Genomic DNA, 24728 nt, shown 5'->3' with positions numbered 1-24728 from the left:
AAAGAGGTCCACAACATCACCCGATGCGCTGGGTCATATGAAAACCTCCTGACAACCATGAAGAAGCGCAAGCTGAAGTGGTACGGCCATGTAACAAGATCATCTGGCCTATCCAAGATCATCCTCCAAGGGACAGTACAGGGGAAGTGAAGAAGAGGTAGACAGAAGAAGAGATGGACTGACAACATAAAAGAGTGGACAGAAATGGACTTCGCAGAGACTCAAGCACTTAGACAATTGTCAGGGGTGGAGACAATTGGCTGATTGCTCATCAATGATGGTGCCCCAACGACCAATGCAGTTATGGGAGTAGTGTGGTGGTGGTGATGGTGATATGAGTGCTAATGACAAAACCCCATCCTTAACTTTCCTCAGTTACTCCAAGAAGGCAGCAGTTACAGATATCCATTGTCTGTAATAGTAGGGCAGTTCAACTATGGGCTGAGCAAGTGCAGAATGGTGGTAGAATGTGCCTTTGGATGTTTTGCTGACTAGGTCAGACCTCAGCGCAACCAACATTCCCATTGTTATTGCTGTTTCCTGTGTTCTCCATAATATCTGAGAGAGTAAGGGGAGATGTTTATGGTGGGGTGGGAGGTTGAGGCAAATCGCCTGGCATCCCATTTTGAGCAGCCAGACACCAGGGTGATTAGAAGAGCACAGCAAGGCGTGCTGTGCATCAGAGAGGCTTTGAAAACCAGTTTCATGACTGGCCAGGCTTCAGCGTGACAGTTGTGTGTGTTTCTCCTTGATGCAAACCCGCCCCCTTTGTTGATTTTAATTCCCTGTAAGCCAACCACCCTCCCCCCTTCAAAATAAAGTAACTATTGTTTTGGAACCATGCATTCTTTCTTTATTAATTAAAAAAAAAGAGATAACGGACAAGGTAGCCTGGGTGGGGTGGGGTGGGGTGAGGTGCGGAGGAGGGAAGGACAAGGCCACATCGCTTATTGTAGCCATACTAAAAATCAAACTGTTTGAATGACAGCCTTCTGTTGCTTGGGCCATCCTCTGGAGTGGAGTGGCTGGTGCCCGGAGCCGCCTCCCCCCAGCATTCTTGGGCATCTGGGTGAGGAGGGTATGGAACATGGGGAGGAGGGTAGGCGGTTATACAGTGGATGCAGCGGGGGTCTGTGCTCTTGTTGGCTTTCCTGCAGCTCCAACAGATGCTTCATCATATCCGTTTGCTCCCCCATTAGCCTCAGCATCGCGTCCTGCCTCCGCTCTTTGCGCTCACTTAATTCTTTCCTGGCCTCTGCCACTGAATGCCTCCATGCATTAAGCTGTGCCCTATCAGTGCACGAGGACTGCATGAGCTCGGAAAACAGGTCATCGAGAGTGTGTTTTTTTCACCTTCTAATCTCAGGGGCGGAGATGATAGGGGGAGCGTAGAAACATTCTATGCTCTACGATTCTGGGGGGACTGCACGGTCACCTGTGCTGCCGAGTTCGCCACACTGACCGAACAGGAAATGAAATTCAAAAGTTCCCGGGGTTCAAACATTCACAGGGCTTTTCCTGTGTACCTGGCTAGTACATCAGAGTTCAAAGTGCTGTCCAGAGCGGTCACAATGGAGCACTCTGGGATAGCTTCCGGAGGCCAATACCATCGATTTGCATCCGCACTACCCCAAATTTGACCCAGCAAGGTCAATTTTAGCACTACTCCCCTCATCGGGGAGGAGTACAGAAGTCGATTTTAAGAGCCCTTTAGGTCGACGAAACGGGGTTGGTTGTGTGGACGCAGTCATTTTTAAATCTAATGCAGCTAAATTAGACCTAATCCCATTAGCCCATAACCAGGGCTTAGTGAACTTATTGTAGACAGGTCAATCAAAACCTCTGTTCTACTCATAGCAGCAGTCAAACAAACAAAAGCATTTTTATATATAAAGTGTAAGTCAGAAAATGTACTACAAATATTAAATGTGACATTATACAAATTAATGGTATTTCATCAGTTCTGAGCATATTACTGCCAAATAAAAGGGGTACAAAGAAGGGTGATGAAAATTATTAGAGAGTCATGGAAAGATTTCCTTATGGAGAAGAGATTAAAAAGGTTAGGGCTGTTTACTTTACAAAAAACCTAAATAAGGGGGGACATAATAGAGGATACGAAGAAAAGAACGGAACGTAGAAGACAGGTTGTCTTCAACTTCTTTGACCTTAACAAATGCAATCTTGTCCCACTTATGTCCATTCAAAACAATGCTGGAAAGATCATTTTCTTGCTCTTCACTTTGACCTTATCAGCTCTGTCTGAATCCCTCCAACTGCCTTCTCCTTCTCCATTGCAACACACACAAAAGGCGGTCTTCACTTTCTGGGTTTTTCATGGCCCACCACCACACTACCTACCAGATCATACTATCAAAATGTCAACTCCTGCCTCTGCTCCACCAGTGATACCAGTCTTCATTGCCGATTTGTTAAATTTTCAAAACAAGTACCTTTGTTTTCTCTCCCTCAGGCATGGGAAAAGCTCCCATAAACATCCATCAAGCCACCTCATTTTCCTCTGTCAAATCTCTCCCTAAAACTTTCCTTTGACATGATCTCTGCAAAAAAAACTTAATGGTTAGGTCCCCAATGTCCCAAGACCACTATCCAACCAGTAATGTTGTTTCATTGTCATCTTTGTGTCCTCATTCACCTATTGTCACTCATCTTAAACGGTAAGCTCTCTTGGCTTACCTCATCTTGTTTTAGGTTTGTACAGCACCTAGCACAATGGGGTCCTGGTCCATGACCAGGGCTCCTATGGCCTATTATTGCTACCACAATCATAAATAATGATGCATAGATTGGGCGTTCCTATACCCTGTCACAAAACACAATAACAAATGGGCAATTAAACTGGGAGGGCAATGAATTTAGAACTGATAAAGGAAATTATGCTTCATTTAAAAAAAACATAACCCATGGAAGTAACTGGAGCTCAGAGCAAGGTAGGATGAAGAAAAGGATTAGACATTTACATGGATAAGAACATCCAGTTACCTAGGATAGAATTTAGAAATTTAAGAAAGGTCTCTGCACCCTCAGGTTTCTGGGCATGCAACCACCTGACAGCATAAGAACGGTTGCTCAATAGGCATAGTATTCCATACTTGTCCACTATGAGGTTTCTTGCACCTTTGTTTGATGCATCTGGTACTGCTTACACTTAAAGACCAGATACTGAACTGGGCTGCTGATGCGATCCAGAATGGACAGTCCTATGTTCCTGTATACATGCATACAAGATTACCGACTTTATGTGCACTAATTCCTTTTTGTGGAATCAGTTTGGACAATAACCTTTGAAATTTGGCCAACGTCAACCCATTTTACAATTAGTTGGCTTTTTAAATAAAGGAAGTTTCCCACAGAATTTCCCTTTTAAAAGTTTAAACACTCAACTCATGACGACCAGGAATTTGTTGAGGGGAAAGGAAAAAAAAATAAGCACATCATTGTTGAGGGTCGGCCCCCCAACCTGAAGCAAATACTCACCAGCAACCACACAACAAAAACACTAACCCAGGAACCTATCCTTGCAACAAAGCCCGTTGCCAACTCTGTCCACATATCTATTCAAGGGAGACCATCATGGGACCTAATCACATCAGCCACATCATCAGAGGCTCGTTCACCTGCACATCTACCGATGTGATATATGCCATCATGTGCCAGCAATGCCCCTCTGCCATGTACATTGGCCAAACTGGACAGTCTCTACGTAAAAGAATAAATGGACACAAATCAGACGTCAATAATTAAAGCATTCAAAAACCAGTTGGAGAATACTTCAACCTCCGTGCTCACTCAATTTCAGACCTAAAAGTCGCAATTCTCCAACAAAAAAACTTCAAACACAGACTCCAACGAGAAACTGCAGAATTGGAATTAATTTGCAAACTGGACACCATTAAATTAGGCTTGAATAAAGACTGGGAGTGGATGGGTCATTACACAAAGTAAAAACTATTTCCCCATGCTAATTTTTCCCCTACTGTTACTCACACCTTCTTGTCAACTGTTTGAAATGGGCCATCCTGATTATCACCACAAAAAAAATTTTTTTCCTCCTGCTGAGAAAAGACAGTTACCTTTTCTGTAACTGGTGTTCTTCCAGATGTGTTGCTCATGTCTATTTCACAATAGGTGTGCATGCCGGAAGTTTTTCCCTAGCAGTACCCATGGGGGGAGCACTCCCACAACCCCTGGAGTGGCACCTGCTTGGCGCAGTATAAGGGGAGCTGCGTGCTCCCCCCACCTTCAGTTCCTTCTTGCCAGACAACTCCAACAGAGGGGAAGGAAGGTGGGATGTGGAATAGACATGAGCAACACATCTCTAAGAACACCAGTTATGGAAAAGGTAACTGTCTTTTTGTCTTCAAGTGATTGCTCATGTGTATTCCACAACAGGTGATTCCAAGCTATATCTGTTGGAAATGAGTAGGAGTTCACAAGTTCCCAGGACAGAGGACAGCCCTGCCGAACCTGGCGTCATCCCTGGTTGGGGGGACGATCGCGTAGTGCAAGGAGAACTTGTGAACCGAAGACCATGTGGTGGCCCTACAAATGTCCTGGATGGGAACGTGGGCCACGAAGACAGCCAAAGAGGCCTACGCCCGAGTATAGTGTGCCTCACAATGGGTGGCGGGGGAACACCCGCCAGCTCATAACAGGAACGGATGCACAAAGTGATCCGACTGGAAAGCCACTGAGTGGAAATCGGCTGGCCCCTCGCGCACTCAGCCGAGGCGACGAACAGTTGCGAGGACTTTCTGAACAACTTGGTCTGCTCGAGGTAGAAAGCCAGAGCCCACCGCACATGGAGCGTAGGGAGACAGTTTTCCTCACTGCACGCGTGAGGCTTGGGGCAGAGGACCAGTAGAAAAGTGTCCTGACCCCTTTGGTAGGTGGAGACCACCTTTGGGAGAAACACGGGGTGTGGGCGGAGCTGGACCTTGTCTTTATGGAAGACCGTGTATGGCGGCTTGTAGGTCAGGGCCCTGAACTCCAAGACTCACCTGGCCGACATGATTGCAACCAGGAAAGCCACCTTCCACAAGAGGTTAGACCAGGAGCACGTGGCCAGTGGTTTAAACAGGAGCCCCGTGAGATGAGCCAACACCAGGTTTAGGTCCCACTGCGGGACCGGGGGTCTAGAATACGGAAAAAGATGGTCCAAACCCTTAAGGAACCGGTTAGTCATAGCATGGGAAAATACCTTGTGCCCTTGCACCGGCGGATGGAAGGCTGATATGGTTGCCAGGTGAACCTTGACTGTCGAGGGCACCAGGCCCTGGGCCCTCAGGTGGAGGAGGTAATCAAGGATAAGCTGGATCAGGGCAGTCACCGGAGAGACACCCTGGTCCGCCGCCCACCTAGAAAACCGGGACCACTTCACCAAATAAGCACGCAAGTGGAGGGCCATCTACTTTCGATAAGGACGCGCTGAACCTGCTCTGAGCACATCCTTTCCTCTCCACCTAACCACTGAGAAGCCACACCGCGAGGTGAAGAGCCGCCAGCCCTGGTCCTGAGAGAGCAGGTCTGGGCGGAGCGGCAACAGCCATGGTGGAGCTACCGCCAGGCCTGTGATGTTCCCATACCGATGCTATCTGGGCCACGCCGGGGCAGTCAGAAGGACCTGGGCCTCGTCCATCTTTAACTTCTCCAGGACCCTGACGACTAGAGGGAACGGGGGAAAGGCGTAGAGAAGCCGGACTGACAAGGACAGGAGAAAGGCATCAGAGATAGCGTCCGCCCCAGCCGCCCCCCCAGAGCAGAACCGGAGGCATCGCCGGTTCTGCCGAGTCACGAACAAGTCCACCTGGGGAGTTCCCCACTTTCGGAAGAGCCGGTGGGCCACTTCCGGGGGAGGGACCACTTGTGTTGCAAGGAAAAGTCCCTGCTCAAGCAATCCGCCCTCTCGTTCCGGGCACCTAGTAGGTGGAAGGCCTTCAGGTGGATGTCATGGACTATACAGAAGTCCCACAGCCTGAGGGCTTCGCAGCAGAAGGCAGAGGATCAGGCCCTGCCTTGCCTGTTAATATAGAACATTGAGGCCGTGTTGTCCATGAGGACCCTGACTACCTTGCCCTCCAGGAGCGAGCAGGCGGCCACACACGCCAGCCGCACTGCCCTGACCTCCTTGATGTTTATATCCTTGAGCCAGCCACAGATCTTGGGTCTGAAAGTTCCCCACATGGGCCCCCCAACCCAGGTCCGACACATCGGACACCAGCTCCAACGATGGGCCCTGTCCCTGAAGGGGACCCCTTGGAACATGTTGTTTGGGGCGGACCACCACCGTAGAGAGGTGATCACAGAGTCCAGCATGGTGAGGACCTTGTCCATCCTGTCCGTGGCCTGGGAGAACTTCGAGGCCAACCAGAGCTGGAGGGGGCCTCATCCTGCGTCTGGCATAATGGACCACGTATGTGCATGCCGACATGTGACCTAAGAGTTGTAGGCAAACCCTGGCTATTGTAACCAGGAACCTTGTGACCTAGTCGATGAGACCTTTCAGGGTCTTAAATCTGTCTGGCGGGAGAGAGGTCCTGGAGGACACTGCGTCCAGGAGTGCCCCGATAAACTCAACACATTGGACCAGGACTAACGTGGACTTCACCAACAGGCCCAAGGTGGTGCACGTGGACAGGAGGAGCACCACGTGATCCCTCACCTGCGACTGGGAGGTGCCCTTGACAAGCCAATCGTCCAGATAGGGAAATATCTGGACTCCCCGCCATCTGAGGTAGGCCATAAACACCCTGGGGGCAGTGGACAGACCAAACGGGAGGACCATGAATTGGTAATGATTCTGTCCCACCAAGAAACGGAGGAAGCGCCTGTGCTCCTCGAATATGTGGATGTGGAAGTATGCATCCTGTAGATCGTGGGCAGAGTACCAGTCCCCGAGATCCAGGGAGGGGATGATGGAGACCAGGGAGACCGTGCGGAACTTGAGCTTCACCATGTACTGGTTCAGACCTTGGAGGCCCAGGATGGGCCTGAGCCCCCCTTTGGCCTTCAGGATAAGGGAACAACAGGAGTAATACCCCTTGCCCATGAACTCCTTGGGCACCGCCTCTATCACTCCTAGACCTAGGAGCTGCCCCGCCTCCTGCTCGAGCAGAGCTTTGTGCGAGGGTTCCCCCAAGGGGGTTGGGGGTGGAACCCCAGGAGATGGTGTTGAGGACACATCGGTCTGAGGTTAGCTGCAACCATTCCGGGGGGAAAGCACACAACGGGTTGGAGAAGGGAAGCTTTATCGGGGGGTGGATCCCTAATGAGGGCCAGTGGGGTGCCCCCGAGTGTCCCGTCAAAAACATCTTTTCCCCGGCTGCTTGCCCTTGGAGGACCCAGGCTGGGGGGCAGGCCAAGACTGCCTCTGAGGGCATCTCATAGTCCTGATGCTTCTTATGGGCGGCCTCATACTTCAGGAGGGTGGCCGGGGCTGGAGTCTGCTGTGGCTTGACCTTAGGTTTTGCCGGAGCCGGGACATAGAGGCACAGAGTCTGGAGGGTCATGCGGGAGTCTTTCATACCATGCAGCCTTGTATCTGTTTCCTCTGCAAACAGAGCGTTCCCGTCCAACGGTAGATCCTGCATGGAAGACTGCACCTCGCTGGACAGCCCAGAGAGCAGGAGCCATGACCCCCGTCTCATGGACACTGCAGAGGCAGTGTCCGCAGCATCCGAGGCTGCCTGCAGGGATGCCCTAGCGGCCACTGCCCCTTCCTCCACTAGCACCTTGAATTCCTTCCTATCGTGCTGATGGCTTGCCACTCGTAAAGCACAAAGCTCAAAGATGAATAAACTTTCCTTCCAAAAGAGTCCAGTCTCCGAGAGTCTTTGTTCTTTGGGGGCGGGGCTGGCTGACCCTGCTGTTCCCTGTGGTTGACCGACTCAACCACCAGGGAGTTAGGCGGGTATACAAGTACTCTTGCTCCTTAGCGGGTACTAAGTACTTGCATTCTGCCTTTTTAGTGATGGGGGAAAACAAGGCCGGTGTTTGCCACAAGGCATTTGAAATCTTAGCCACCCCTTCATGGAGAGAAAAGGCCACCCTACCCGGTGCCGATGGGGACAGCATGTTGAACATCTCCTCTGCCTGGAGGTGGAGGCTTGCTGCCACCCTCTAAGAGTTCTTGGTGGGCCCTGAAGTCCTCCTGCGGGACAGAGGGGGGGCGGGGCCGCAATCGCCTCCTCCGGGCGGGGTGAAGAGGCCGGTGTGGGGCTCTGGGTGTTGGCCAGCACCGGAGGGTCAACCACCTGGTTGGACTCCGGTCACGGTGCAGAGGACGCAAGTTCCACCGTCTCCTTTCTCGGGGGTCTGGAGAGGGAGGCCAACGGTGCCTCCGAAGCTCTGGCCACCGAGCGAGCTCCCACTGAGGGCTGTGCCGGAGGCCACGGTGCCCACTGGTACCATTGGGCCGGCCATGACGCTCGGTGCCACTGGACCTGCTGTGGCACCGGCGGGGCTAGCTGTTCAGGTTGGCTGGCCTGGCCCATTGAAGGACGGCTATGAATGGAGACCAGGCTAGCGTAAGATCTGCTGCTGTTGCCGTGGACGGCATCTGGACATCCAGAGAGGCCTGTTCCGAAGGGGCCGGGCTACTCCGCTCAATGTGAGTCAGAGACCTGGGGCCGGGTGAGGATCGAGGACTGCCCGACATGGGTCTAGCCTCTGTCCCAGACTTCCCTCGGTGCCACTGCGAAGAGGGAGTCTTCCTGGCCCTCGTGGCATGCCCCATGGATGGGGAGCGGTGCCAACTGGTCGATGGCACCGGAGGGTCGCCGCATACTGATGCCGTGGTGCCAGGTACCGGTTCGGAGCAGCATGATGGGGTTGGGGTCAGCGCAGACTCTATCAGGATGGCCCGGAGTCTAATATCCCTTTCTCTTTTGGTCAGAGGCTTAAACAACTTGCAAGTCTTGCCCCTTTCGCTGATATGGGTTTCTCCCAAGCAGCGCAAACAGTCTGCCTGCAGGTCACTTCTTGGCGTAGACCGCCTACAAGAGCTGCACAACTTAAACCCCAGGGCACGGGGCATGCCCCGGCTTGGGGTCACTGACTATCTAAACAGCTAACTAACTACAGGTACTAACACTGAATGAAAGAACAGTTCTGGGGACCAGTTACAGCAAAACTGGAGCAGAGCAGTTCCGATGCACCTTCACTGGCAGCAAGAAGGAACTGGGGGTGGGGGTTGTGCGCAGCTCCCCTTATACTGCACCAGGCAGGCGCCACTCCAGGGGCCGTTGGGGCGCTCCCCCCTATGAGAATTGCTAGGGGAAAAACTTCCGGCACCGGTGCACATGGTGAGCACGCACACATATTGTGGAATACACATGAGCAATCACTTGAAGAATAGGCCACCTTAATTGATTAGTCTCATTACAGTTGGTATGGCAACACCCATTTTTTCATGTTCTCTATGTATATATCTCTTCCTACTGTATTTTCCACTGCATGCATCCGATGAAATGGGTTTTTGGCCCACAAAAGCTTATGCCCAAATAAATTTATTAGTCTCTAAGGTGCCACAAATCCTCCTTGCTTTCTTTAAAAAAAAATATATATCTTTTTTTAAAAACCTTGAGTTCAGAGTGTACCTTTCAGTGCCTGCATTTTGGATGCAAGGTTAAGTTAAGGGCAACCCTAACCAGAAGAGGCTTCTATTTTTAACTGCCTTGTCAAAAGAGGCCCTGCCTATTTCTACACTGTGAAAAAACTTGGGACTCAGAGATATTTGAATTACTGTTGAAAGCAACAACCACACAGTAGTTTCGCCTCAGAGGGGGTTTCATAGTCAAGTGGCAATTACTGTGTTTTCTAAAACAAACTGGGATACGTTTTATATTCAGAGAGCAAAGAAGAAGATTCAATGTAAATTCTTGCATTGTGACGATTAGTGCATATTGTCACTGGGCGCTTTTAGGAAACGTCAGTAAGAGTTCTGCGAAGAGAACAAAACCCTTCAGCAGTTTAGTCAGGTTTTGTGGGCTTCATCCTCTACATTATGGACGGGTCTACACTTAAAACTCTGCAGCAGTGCAGCTGCGCGGCTGTAGCGCTTAAGTGAAGATGCTCCTACACTGACGGGAGACCTTCTCCCATCGGCGTAGTTAATCTGCCTTCCCCAAGAGGCAGGAGTTATGTACGTGGGAGAAGGTCTCCCACCGACATAGTGCTGTCTACACCAGGGGTTAAGTCGGTATAAATACATTACTAAGGGGGGTGGATTTTTCACGCCCCTGACTGATGCAGTTATACCAATATAAGTCTGTAGTGTAGACCTGTCCTATATCACTCATTTCTTCAGCACTACAGAGTAGTTCCCCGTCTCCCCTCCTTAGCGAGTGCTCAGACTGTTTCTTATGGAACTGGTCAGTCAAACATCCACACGTAGAGGAACAGCTGCAGTAGCCAAGTGACTCACGTTGCAGTAATGTGGGTGGGAAATACTCCAATGCTCGTCTTCTAAGGACAGACTCCTTTTATGGTATTTTGAGAGTGGAAGCTGATAAAGTAGCTTGTAGCATTTTGTCTTTTTCCTGCACGGGCTTTAAAGACAGCAGAACATGTTTTTTAGGATACAGTGCTTCACTGGAGAGTCAGCATAGGCCATGAGAAAGCAAACAGCGTATTCCAGTTCCACCACTGCAGGAGCCTGATGGATTGTAAATATTATTGTAAGATCATGATGGAACAGTAGTGCAAAGGCAGCCCATGACACAAGCACCTTGAGAAGTCACCACTTGACACTACCAAGCCTAGCTAAGTTTTTGGCTTGTTTAAAGTCACCAAGATCAAATATTTATATCTTCATAAGCTTCCATCCTTCCACAAACTCCTAGCTCCATGCCTGATGGGGGAGAAAATAAGCACAAGAAAAATATTTAACAGAAAAGAGGAAACTATTTCTCACAGCTCTCCAGTGACTGAAAGAGCCGGCAGTGACAAGAAGCTCTGGGAATTACCTGGATCCAGCGCTCCTCGCAGGAGGAAAGGGAGCCCAAACACGAAGGTGGAGGAGGAAGACAGGATACTGGGCTAGATGGACCATTGATCTGACCCAGTATGGCCGCTCGTATGTTAGTGAAATGAAAGAAAACAGTGGATCACATGAGAGCCCTTACTCCTCAAGGTTTATTGCCAAGTGAATCCATCGCCCTCAAACCATTTCCTGGTAAGTTGCCACTTTCTGACATGGCAAAGCCACCATTTTGAACGACTCAATAGGGTCAGGTTACACACAAAGTGAAGTGCACATGTGTGTGATTTAAAAGGCATCTCAAAACTTTACTGCATGTAGACACCAGATGAAAAAACAAACACTGCTCACACTGCAGTGCACAGAGCTAGCGTGCAACACGTAGTGCTTTCTGGGGAGACCATCACCTCCTTCCACCATGGGCGCAATATGCCTCTGTTGGACGGGATATGAGCACTTCTTGATTTCTCATGACTCCTCAGTCATAACTCCAAGTGATAGCTGAATTTGGTACTTTTTAAAGCTACACAAAGTACAGAGAAATACTGCAAAGAACACACAGCAGGTGCACAACATTTCCAGAAGCCTACCTCAGGGAAGTACTTTGTTTACAGCCGCCTTCTTTACTTAAAAGTAACCAAGAGGGATCAAGGGAAGAAAGAGTTCTCTACAATTTTTAACTGTTGTGGTGTAATGCACAGAGAAGTCACGGACTTCTAAAGACCAAAGCATTACCATTAATTTTAAAGAGCGCTTTTTCTTTTAAATTCCTCAGAGCATAGCCCAAGGAGTCAACTTCTCTCTGGGAACACCCGAGTGACGGCCTAGGCTTTAGGTAAGCCACTCCACATGTAAGCCACTCATTGCCTACAAGTCCTGCTGCAAAGGACACAAGACAGAGCTGCCCAATCTGTGGAACTCCTTGCCAGAGGATGTTGTGAAGGCCAAGAATATAACAGGGTTCAAAAAAGAACTAGATAAATTCATGGAGGATAGGTCCATCAATGTCTATTAGCCAGGATGGGCACGGATGGTGTCCCTAGCCTCTGTTTGCCAGAAGCTGGGAATGGTTGATAGAGGATGAATCACTTGATAACTACCGGTTCTGTTCATTCCCTCTAGGGAACCTGGCATTGGCCACTGTCAGAAGACAGGATACTGGGCTAGATGGACCTTTGGTCTGACTCAGTATGGCCATTCTTATGCCCAGAAGTCTCAGTTCATGTCCAGTGTGGGTGAAAATCAAGCAGAGTTTTGTAGGAGTTACGTTTTAGCTAGCACTACACAACTAACTGAATACCTCGGAGGCTTGCCAGAGAGACAAAGCTTCTGAACAAAAGCAAACCTTGCAAAAAAGTGTAGAGCTAATGAAAGTTAAAAAAAATCCTTGATGGTGATCCAACACATTACTCTTGGCACAGGAATCTATAACATCTGCTAAACACAGTAATCCCCAAAAGATGCCCCGTGGAGGGTTTCCAAAGGCACTGTACAGCATGACTTTGTATGTACAGTCTATGGTTTCCCTCAAAGGTTCCAAATGAAAATTTCTTCCTCTAATGCTCAAGTCCAAGACAGCTTTTAAACCAGCACGTGGCTGGCGCATGTTAAAATTCCTAATGCTTCATGCAATGGATGATTTTTCTCTGTGAAATCTCAAGCAAGCCATCTGACAGCTGCTGCTTTTAACGCCCTCGAGGTGATAGGCAGAACTTTCCTATTTCCAATACAACTACTAAGATGGGATGACTTTCTCTCTCCAGGGTGCTACAGGAAAGCTCATGCCCCTCTTTAGTGTTCAAGTTCCCAGCCATGTCCAAAGGCTACTTATCATTTCCCCCTTGGACTTTTGTGTTACACTTGTCTTAGGTTGGCAGCAATGTCCTTAGACTGTAAGACTCCTTGGGCAAGGACCTTCTCTCCTTGCTGTCTAGAGAGGTGAACAAACTTCAGGGTGTTATAAAAATTAATACCACCTCACTGGTCTAGAATGAAGTAGAGAAAGACTGAATTTCAAACTTATACATCAACATCCTCTCAGGTGAGATGACTGATTGAATTTACAGTGTTACAGTCAGGAAAAATGACTGTAAAAAAAGATACCTTCTTATTCAATGTATACAGCGTGCACTCTGCAGGCCAAATTCTCCCCTTTGCATTCAGTGGGAGCCATGTGGACATGTGAAGGCAAAATCTAGCCATATGTGCCACTGGTTCATATCCAATTACTAATTTACGGTTAATCCTGAAGAACCAAGCCGGTCCTAGAAGAACAAGGTGGATTCTATTCAGCCTCTTGCATTGTAAAGAACACTGGTCAATTAAGTGCCAGTTACAGAATCTCTCTAACTGATAATGGTCTAAGACATAGAACAAACTGATCTTCTTAAAACCCTGCTTGAGCAGGACTAGCAAATTTGATCTAGAAGTCATTCAGAGACGATACGCAAAACTCAAGGTGTCTTTTTTACCACGAGTTTTATAACCAACTATATCCAATAAAATACAGTTGAAAGCTCATGCACAATATAGGCCCCTCACAGAGCACCCTAAGTCTCAGGGTACAGAATTGTACAACAAGGAATCGCCTGTATTCCATCTTTATCCTCAGGAATGTGTCATTGGTTTTGTTCAGTCTTTCCTTGAGGACAACATGAAATTAGGAAGTAGTTGACTTGTCCAGATACCCATAAAATACTAATGCAGTTTGGTTGCTATGACCATACAATACTAGAATTCTGGTTTGCTATGAAGCCATAAGAATGCTGCCTTATGAAACAAGGCTACATGATCTAACGTTATAGAATTATTCTCTAACACTTGAGTTGTGCGGCTATGACAGTCAAATAACATGAACATTTGACGTTAAAATATGATACAAGTGGGAAGCTTTTTCAATCCTGGGCAACAGTAAGTGGATTTCTCGGCAAGTTCAGGAGCTTCAGCCACCAATTTCTGTACAATACAAGCTCTTAATTGTTTTAAAAATAGTAAATTTCTAGCCTTTGTGACGGCAAAGAAAGCCTTCAAATGCATAACAATACACTGCAGCCACAGATCCAGCCTCTCCACTGCGGCTCTGAGTGAAGTTAGCAAGAGGCTGTCTACACTAGCACTTGTGTCAGCACAACTTTTGTCGGTCAGGGGTCTGGTGGGGAAAAACACACCCGACTGACATAAATTACACCAACAGACGTGCCAGTCTCCCGCCAAAATAGCTACTGCTGCTCATTGGGGGTAGTTTAATTACGTCGACGAGAGAGCTCTCTCCCATCGGCATAGAGCTATTTAGAATGCTTTGGGCAACAGTAAAAATTAATTTCATGCTACGCTTTGGAAACTGCAAAAAAGTAGTAACAGACATGGTAATGGAATTAATGACGGGGAAAGGCCTCCCCAGAAAAAGTAACTGGGAGAGGCAAAGGAGACCTGCCCCCACACAACAGTCACGAGGCTCTGAGTATAAACCTCAATCCATCGGGTATTTACTAGCCAGCTGACAACAAAGAGGATGAAATCCTGGTTCCACTGAAATGAAAGAGAGCTCTGCCATAGACTTCAGTGGAGCCAGGATGTCACCCAGAGCTTTCAAAGAGGACCCAGAAACAGCACTTCAGTAGAAATCACAGGAGAGCTAGGAAAGGGCGTCTGTGTATTTGTCTGGAAAAGGAGCCGAGCATCTCACCAGGGTGTTGCTCCTGGACCTTCCTGCCCACCTTTTCAACATTTCTCCTCCTCCATATTTACTACCTCTGATTTATAGCTTTAGATTTGTAGCTAGTTTCTGGTAACGTTCTTGAAGACCTATTTACACCATTAGGGGTTCGATGATGGAAAATACTGATCCTCTAGCCACTAAGCAGCTAGGGATTAGACCTAGTGTCTATGAAAAATATAATCCAATAAACTGTATTTCAAACCATCTGTAGGCAATGTATTACTCACCATGAAACAACACTGGTTTAAAAAAGAGACAAGGGCCTGCAAGCAAAACAGACACACAACATACGGAGACAGTGGGCCATTTACATCAACTCACAAAATCCTTAATGATAACAAGAATGTTAATCTATCATTTTGGCTATGGGAAATGAAGGAAGGGGCAGAAGAACATGACACAGGGAGGTGGTTAAACAAACTGCCTGTCATCTTATGAAAAAAAACCTAGGAGAAATGCCCTGCTATGGTCAGAATTAATGAGCCGTTACCTTCGTCATTCCTCCACAAGACTGCAGCTTTAGACTAATGAAGCAGCTTGCTCTTGGCATGATGGCAGACCCCTCACATTGGCATCTAAGGATTGCAGCTCTGGCCCCGGAAGTAATGTATTCCTATAATTAATTACTAAACTGTGTTTTTGTACAGTAGATTGCCAATAGACAGATTATGGCAGTCACCGAATGCAGACTGCTCATTTGAGACATTAGTGCATTGTTGGTATTCCACAGGAAAAATTTATTTTGCTTGTCACTGACTGCGCCTGACATGATCTAACCTAATTTAAGTGTCTTTACAGTCAGATCTGCTTAAAATGCATCAGTCTGCAAATTATATTTCATTTAGAGATTTAAAAAAACGTTCCAATTAACAAGTCAGTGGGGTAGGTTCCCTCTCAGTCAATTAACATTTTTCATATAACGCAGTCAGCTATACAGCTCAAAGAAACGAAACATGAATTGACTAGATCTTCTACAGCTGAAGACTGAAACTGTCACTGCACTGATACACTCTGAAACCCATTCTGAAAGAGGCCCTATAGCCAGCAGCAGTCAACATAAATCAATGCATCCCTAGATTTTAAGGGCATGGAGCCATAAGAAAATTTTGGGCCAGAAGATCATCAGAAAAGGTCTCCTGTCACAGTGCTACTGGTTTGCTTTTCTGTTTCATTTTGCTCCTCTGATACAAGCATTGACCTAATCCATGTTCTTTAACTTTCTATGTACTATGAGTGCTAAAGATGCTTTTGCACCATCCTCTGAAATAGTCTATAAAAACCCTGGTAACTAGGACACTGGACTCCGTTGCACCTGAAAGACACTATTCCCATTTCTCTCAACAGGCTCTCTCTCAAGACCCAAGAAAATAATTCTTTGGAAATATAAATAGAAAAATCACCCACTTCAATTCCACGTCTGCCACAAGAGCTGTAATTGGGCAACTCATATACAAGCGTTGGGGTAAGACTATACAGAGTGAAGAGTTGGCACAGGTCAGAGGCAGACACTAAGATGAGAACAAAGACACTCAGCAGGTGATTAGGCTAACTTTCTATTCTGAATAATGCAAGCAATTTTAGGGGATATGAAAAATGCTACCATAGGCCCTAGATAGATCCTACAATTCAGGAATACGCAAAACTCCTGTTAAAATAAGTGATAGCTGAGTGCATAACAATTGCAGCAGTGTGTCCAGAGAATTTACACTACACTTTATATCCTCTGACATGATTTGAAACTCAGCCCTGGCTCCTACTATGAATCACCTAGTTATTTTATTACTACTCAGTGTCCAGATGCAGAGAGGAGTGAGTTTAAAGGCAATTCCTGATACCCTTAAAGTCACAATACAGGTTTGCTTAGGGGTTAATGGGTGTTGGTTGGTTGTTTGGATTTGTTTTTTGGGGTTTGGTTTTGTTAAGTCTTAAAGATTTTTGGCATCATTTCTTCACATCAGGATTTGGGAAGTGTGTCTACTACACCTGGGCACCCTTTCCTTGTGACTGCAAAGATTCAGATGTGTATACATAGAAGCTGGATAGGAATAGTCTTGTTCATACAAATGCCATTTATTTGAAAGAAAATGCAGTGGAAAGACCTACTTAAAAGGGACCACTGTCCAGGATGGAAGGCCCATAACTTGTGCTTTAAAAAGAGAAGTTGGGAGTTCAGTATTTATTAAAAGTCCAAAAGCAATCACTTGTGCAACCACAGAAAAACACTAAGTACTTAAACATTACCTAATGCATATAACACCCCTATTATAGTCTATCCAAAGTCCAGTGTTTTCCACTATACCACCACCATCACAAAAATCAACCAGTGCTGCAGAACTGCAATTGAGAATCCCAATTTTGATTTTTTTAAAATTAACTTTTTAGCCTTGTTGAATGCAAAGAAAACCTGTAAAACGTACAAATGTGAAAAAACTTTTAAACCAAACCCTATCTTTAAAGGGTTTTCCTACACTGCAATTTTTTGCACCTGTGTAGCTACACCAATGTTGTACTAGTGCAAACACATTGCACTGGTGTAAAAAGTAACTGGAACCAGTGGTGTGCATTGACAGTAGTGGCCGGCACCAGTACAGCTACACTGGTACAAAAAACAGGGGAGGAAACACACAACCACAAAAAAACAAAACAAACAAAAAAAAAAACACACACATCGGCTTAGACAAGTCCTAGATCTGCAACAAGACAGCCTGAAGTGATAGCTCTGATGTGTGAACTGTCCCAACTCATTTCTTGCACCATCTTCTGAAGCATCTACAGTGGGGCACTTTTAGTGTATGTCTCTACTGCAAAGTGAAGGTGTGTTTGTAGGACAAGTGGGCATACCCAGGCTTGCTTTTAATTTAGCTAGCAGAGGTAACAGCAGCAGTGAAGATGTGGCAGCACATATCCTTCCACACAAGACAGATGAATCACTAGTCTCATCTAACATGACAATTCCTATACTCCTGCGAATACCTAAGACCACTTAAAATGGTTATGCTGTAGAAGCCTCAGAGGATCAAAATCTCCATTCCAATGCACTGGACACTGGCCGCAAAGGCAACTTCATTTCAGGCGTGTTTATACAAAGCTGCATCAGTTTAAATTAGGGTGTGATGTGTAACTGGTGCAAACGGCTGTGTAGGTACATTTCCATTTAAACAAGGCTTATTTTGGTTTGTCTTACATAGATTAGGAACTGGTTTAAGCTAAACCAAAATAAGCCTTGTTCAAAATGGGAATGTACCCACACAGCCTTATGCACCAATTTCACATCACACACACACTCTTAAATTGCAGGAAGTGTCCACACACGAGTTTGTGCCAGTTTAACTAACGTCAGTGCAAGTCCGTGAGTGCATAAGGTAATCGTGATAGCTACTGCACTCTCAATATTACTGGGGGAAAGTAAGGCACAGAAAGATTAACTGATATACCCAAGGGGTGTCACAATCTGTCAGTCAAAGATGGAAGGATTCTAGCAGTCGGACTCCAAACCTCCATTCCCACCATTAGAAAACACTACTTTCCCACAAAAATGAAGCATTAGACAACAGATAAGCTATACAGATTATTGTATTAACGAATGCTGTTACAACATGAGTAACAAACAAAAAATGCTAAAATTTGTGTCCTTTTAGTCTAACATCCACAATCATAACTGATTACTAGTATGCGAGTCATAGATGTCTCTCGAGTTCTTGTGGGAATGCGCAGGATGTGGGTAACAGTAGGATTAGGATTTCCATTATGTCACTACTTTGTCCTACTACTGAGATAATGAAAACTAAAACGCAGCTCAGACAGTACAGGGAAGAACTCAGCATTTGAATTCTTCCTTTTACTGATCAACAAGCTACTCCTGCATTTTATTTTTCTGTTTTAAAAAAAAAGGGGAGGGGGGGGGAGTTTCTGCAAGGCTAACACAAAGTCATCTTCCTTAAGTCAGATTGCTGTGGAAAAGAATCCAAAAATGGGGTGAGTTAAGGACAGGATGTCATCACTGAACTTTGAATTTCCTGGCTTCTCTTATCTTGTATCATCTGCAGGGTTATTTTAATGCAGGAGGAGGAGAGGAGGGTTTTTTATTTTCTTTACAATTAAAAAAGTCTTTTGGGAAAGTTCTTATAATTCATATTACTCAGCAATGTGCCAGCCGGTAAGGACAATATGTAATGACTTTTCTTATTAAAAAAGGCAAAATTTATTGTATAAACTGGAACTGGAAGAGCAGGCATAACATTACCTACGATAGTACAAATAGCTTCGCTGTACTAAACAGGCTTAAACAGAGGTTGCACTCCTGCTGATGGAGACACCTTTGAAGAATACGAGGGCATTTAAAAAGTTATGCTTAGCAAGAAGGCATCAAATTGTTTAACGATCTACTTTTATTATAATAATTGCAATACTTTGCACTTTGGAACAAAGCTACTTCCATTTTGCAGAATTATACAAACCACATTTAGTGGCCTACGTGGTGGTGGTAGCCCGGTTCCCAATTGACAGGCACAAGTACATCACAAAAACCACAACCAGAATCCTTACTAACAGTCTCAACAGAAAGACAAAGGCATTTGGAGGCTGAACTGCCCTACTTGCCCTAGAGGTAGGCCCTTCAGGGTCCGGGCAGAAGAATATTGGCAAGGCAACTGTGTAGGAATTTCACACTGCTACTGTTGGACATGTTCTGTGAGTAAATAAAGGACTTCAGTGTCCAGTACTTTTCACCACCATTTTAGTTTAATGAAAGAGTGTAGGGTTTGGTTCCCCCCACCCCAACCCAGCAGTACTATACAAATGAAGGAAAAGAAAATGCCACTAAGGGTGAAGTCAGTCAATATTACTGATCTCTGCTACAGTACTATTTTAGAGGAAGAAATTGGAATTTCCAGGGTCCTATGCCTCAATGGTAGGGACTCTGTTTCTAAAGCAGCAAGGAGACATGGAGAATGAATAGGTACAATCATGTCCAGAACAGCAGACACCCTAAGCACTCTGATCCTTATGAGAATGAGTAAGACTACTTACCCCCATCTCCCTGATGCACGTGAAAACTATTCTTAGTTTAATCACAGGCAACTTCATGAACATTTCAGCAGTTGCCTCCCCTGAGAGCAAGCTGCCCAAGAGCTTACCAAAGCTGGGACCCTTGCCACATTATCTGGCTGCCCTAACTAACAAAATGTTCTGTTTGTAAACACGCTTTGACAGACACTCTAGGAAGCAGAAATATAACAGTAATTATAACAGCAGACATTACAATCTCACAACATGAAAGGGGGCTGCTAGCTGGAGCATTCTGCTATGCCACTGATTGATACAGACTCCAACAGATAGGCCAGGAACACAAACTTCTGTGCAGGTCTAGTTCTGAAGTCTGTTCACTTTTTACCTAGGCAAAACTCCCACTGATTTTAATGGATCAGGCCATTGTACAACTCTGAGAATAGCCTTCCCCAAGAATCTCAAGGAAGTCCACACCTCAGGATGCCCCTCTCTCCATGGGACTGCACTGCTACCAAAGTCACTGGCACAAAACACTGCATACAATTTTATTATAAGAGGAAAGGTGTGGAAGATGGTAGATCAGCAAAGAAAGCCCTGCCTGACAATATTTGGACCACTTTACATAATCAAACACTTGTTTAAAAAGATGTTAAAGCTCACATATACAAAATACTCTTTGTCAATGGAAAAAGCAGTTCGGGCCACCCCACCTACAAGAGAAAATACAGCCCGATTTGGCTCCATAGAAAGGAATCTTATAGTGATGTCGGAGCTTGCGTCTATTCTTTTCTATGGCGGTTCTTATATCACCCTCACCACCATAGAAGTGCCTTTCATTAGTGCATTAAGCAATGTGTCCAACATCCGTCGTATGTGGTTTATTCCCTCTCTTATCCTCTCCCCAGGGAGTGTGTTGTGTGTGCAGTGAAGTGTTTTGTTTAGGGAGAGGGTTTTATTTTGGTTTTTTAGTGTAAATAATGCTATGTATATGTTGAAGAAGCTCACCTTGCACTTGGGATGGAAGGTGGTAAAGTTTGTCATGTTCCTTAGCTCCTGTGGAAGTTCATTTCACAGTCTTGGACTAGTGCCTGAGAAAGTTCCATCTCCTGAACAGATGGCAGAAAATTCCATTTTGCCTGAAGAGAAGAGTTATCAACCAGAGTTTTCATCCCGGAGCTCTAGGCCACCATTTAGATATCCCGCATGCAGACCACAGAGCACCCTGAAGATCAGGACTGAGACTCTGAACTTGACTCAATATTTATGGGAAGCAAGCATAGAGAGATGAGGATGGGTTTGATGTGCTCGCGATAACCCACATTGATGAGATGTGTTGCAGCCTTCTATACTAGTTGGAGTTTAAGGGCTGATGGCTTCATGCCCTAATATGCTGCATATATTGTAGTTCATATAGGGGAGGTGATACTGGCACATGCAACTGAAGGCAGGTTGTTGTCTGCCAGGATGAGAAGGAGTCTCCTAGCCAACCAGACAGGACAGAAAGGAGCTACTCTTGAATGAAGCTATACAAGACTGAGGAATCCAGCAAATACTCTTAAATTACAAACTGAATTGATCAGTTGTGGGTTTGTATCTTCAAACAAAGGATACCGTACCATGGTTACAAGGCCATCGGGCCTCACCTCACACAAGAGAAAAAAAACAGGGGCATTTTCAAGAGAGCTAATAGGGATAAGAGAAGGGGTAATGTATTGCTACAAAATAAGAAATGCATACCTGTCACTGAGTGTAATTCCTTGCAAATTCAGCTCCTTAACCACAGCTTATCATAGTACTCAAAGTAGCACCTTTAGGTGACACTAAACTTAGCTCTCCTGCTGCTATTAACACAATTTCTGTCAAATTTTTGGTCCTCAGAGACAGATCTACGTATGTAGTTTGCATTTTCCAACTATGGAAAGTCCTTCATTCTAGTTGTATATTCAGTCTTGTTGCCCTATTTGTGACATTTTCAAGGAAAATACAACAGGGCTTTTCCTGAAGGCAACAGGTACCCCACAAATGTCTAATAAATTATAAAAATGATCTCAAAGGTAGGCTTTGAACTCTTAAATATGGGCTTCCAAACATGTAGACCTACATCTTTGTACTCCGCCCCCAAAATGCCAGTATACACCACCAGAAACATACCAAAACACCCCCACGCAAATACAGAGCTCACCAGCCCCACACTCACAGCCATCATTACTCATCATGGCTCAAAGTCATTTCTTTTCCTTTTAAAAAAAGGGTCAGCTTTGTTTTCCAATTCCTTTTGCAAAAACCAGATCAGCGTCTGCAGTCAGGTGTCCTGTGAAGTTAACTATAGAACCATCCCCTATTGAAGGAGGGAAGGGAAGGTACTGAGAAGAGGTTCCAGACATACCAAACAGAAGTTAGCCAAGCAGACAGTTGTTTTCTTTGGTTAGGCCCAATGCAGCTGACCAACAAACTTGCACAATGCCTCAGACTGATGCTTATAAGCTCTTAATTATACCTTGCTGGTATCGTGAATATAGTTTAAGCCTCTTAGGCATAATGATATAGCTAAGATTATTTTACTTCTACATAATAGCCAATTACAACAGAGGTTGTTTACAATGTTTAGCATATCTGGCATGTAAATACTTTGCAATGCCAGCTAGAAAAGTGCCATGCAAATGCCTGTTCTCACTTTCAGGGACATTGTAAATAAGAAGCAGATAGCATTATCGCCTGTAAATGTAAACAAACTTATTTCTCTTAGCAATTGTCTAAACAAGAAGTAGGACTGAGTGGACCTGTAGGCTCTCAAGTTTTACATTGTTTTGTTTTTGAATCCAGTTCTGTAAACAAAAAATCTACATTTGTAAATTGCACTTTCACGATAAAGAGATTGCACTACAGTACTCATGTGAGGTGAACTGAAAAATACCATTTCTTTTACAATTTTTACAGTGCAAATATCTGTAATCAATAATAATTATATAAAGAAAGCACTGTACACTTTGTACTCTGTGTTGTAACAGAAATAAATATATTTGAAAATGTAGAAAAACATCCAAAAATATTTAATACATTTCAATTGGTATTCTATTGTTTAACAGTGTGACTAAAACTACGATTAATTTTTTTAATCGCGATTAATTTGTTTGAATTAATCACGTGAGTTAACTACGATTAATGAAAATGAATATATAATGCTGGCAGAGAGAAAAAAGAAGGAAGATTTTAAAAGCCTCCATGTGTACGCCAAAAGAGGAGAGCACAAATGAGATTCAGCTGCTTGACATTACCTGCTGACTAGTGTTTTTGTAAATCACAGGGATGAGCCAGAGGAGACTGCCTGTGTCATCTACTGAAATTCTCACTGGTAACACTTCTCTGCAAATGTAAATAAATATCCCTTACACTGCCTTCACCAGCAGTGCACTCGGGGGGGGGGGGGGTCAGTACTTTTTCTTCTCTCCAATAGTGGAAGAAGACTTGTCATAGAGCTTTCCTAAATGCGGGCATTGTCCTGTTTTCACTAACAGGACCTTGCCTCAAAGTGAAAACTTTGCTTCTACTTTTCTTTTCCCCCCTCACTCCTCCATCATCATACTTGGACAGCAGCCTCCAACACAGAGTCTTCCCTTCAAGCATCAGACAGGTTCCAGTGAAGTAGTCCGACCCTTGCAATCACTCCCCAGGCCTCCAGAGCACTAACTCTGCTCATAAGTAGGCATGGAAGGATTAGATTTTTATCAATCAGCAAACATCCATTTCACTACACACAAACCCACAAAAAATATTTCCAGTGATAACTAAAATTTACAGACAGGCAAAGTAAGCAAATGCTGCTTGAGACCTTAGAGTCCCACCTTCATGTATATAAAACAAGCTATAATTAATGCTGCACAAAGCACATATTTACAGCTCTGTTAAAACAAGACAGCCTATAAAGCTTTAACTTTTTGAATCTTAATGACTACTGTCAAATAATTCTCTGATCCCTCTTCTCCCCATAGTTTCCCGCAACTGTGAAAAATTAAATAGATAAAAATAGAAAAATGCTTAAAAATATTTGCTAAAATTATAAAAAAAATAAAAATTCTGCCAAGCCTTCTCAAACTACTGCTCCTAGTGACTTAGAGCAGAAGTCTGAGGGAATCTTTGAAGACAAGTAACAGAAAGCAGCTGCAATAGCAGTGAACTAGCCAACCAAGCCATTTTAACATGTTTTTGAATGCACTTTTCGTCCATCACAAGAGGTTATCCTTACATTCTTCAAAAGCGTCTATTTAGTTCTCAGAGGGTATCTCCCAAAGGGAAGCTGAAGGGCAGAGCCTACTGACCAGCTTCAATTCAAAGATGAATTTAGCCAGATGGTGCTTATATTCAGAGAGGCGTGGGTGCCTGGTTATTGGCTCTTATGCACCACACGACACCCCACACTACTCTAATGACCTCGGAAGGAGAGGTAATTAAACTGATAAACAGTTCAGAGATCAAATGGAGTTAGTTCCTTTTATGTAAAAAAAAGTTAACATCCCCCAAACAAAATACATTTGAAGCCATTTGGAGTTAACGGAATAAGGAAGCCTTCTTGTTTAAACTTCATTCTATGTTAAAGGCTTCTGTCTACCTCCAGCTGAGGAGACAGCCCATAGCGTACACAATCGGATCTGTCTTCTGATCCTTTGTGAGGCAGCAGTTGCCTTGTCAGCCTTCTGACTCACACTGTGGAGGACGGCTGCAGAAAAACATACAATTAGGTAACCTGGCCAAGCCTTCCCATTTAACTATGTATATAGTATGCAGCTCTCTTATTAATGACCTCAGTAGCCACACAGACTGTAAAAGCAGACAGACCTTCAGACATGACATTACTCATTTCAGTGCCTCAGGACATGAGGGTTAAACCTCCCAAAGAGAATACCAAGTTATACAAGCTCCCAGCCACACACAGCTCAAAGTGCATCAGCAAGAAATTGCTAGTTCTTGGGAGGAAAACAGCCTAGATGGTTACATCTTAGGAAGAAA

At 45.2% G+C, this 24728-nt stretch overlaps 1 protein-coding gene and 1 long non-coding RNA gene across 2 annotated transcripts in view; one reads left to right on the top strand and one right to left on the bottom strand.

The window, feature by feature from the left end:
* The window catches only part of LOC125637691 (uncharacterized), a 176543-nt gene that overhangs the window by 101642 nt on the left and 50173 nt on the right, over positions 1–24728 (bottom strand). The gene's annotated exons all lie outside the window — the stretch shown is intronic.
* LOC142072323 (uncharacterized) lies at positions 10596–16172 on the top strand. The gene is made up of 3 exons (XR_012668716.1): positions 10596–11194; positions 11775–11834; positions 16062–16172. It is a non-coding gene; the product is annotated as an uncharacterized LOC142072323 (long non-coding RNA).

This window comes from Caretta caretta, chromosome 6 (genome assembly GCF_965140235.1).
Source record: "Caretta caretta isolate rCarCar2 chromosome 6, rCarCar1.hap1, whole genome shotgun sequence".
In the NCBI taxonomy this organism is placed as follows: Eukaryota; Metazoa; Chordata; order Testudines; family Cheloniidae; genus Caretta; species Caretta caretta.
Note: the sequence above shows the minus strand (reverse complement) of the source record. Positions and strands in the feature narration are given on the sequence as shown.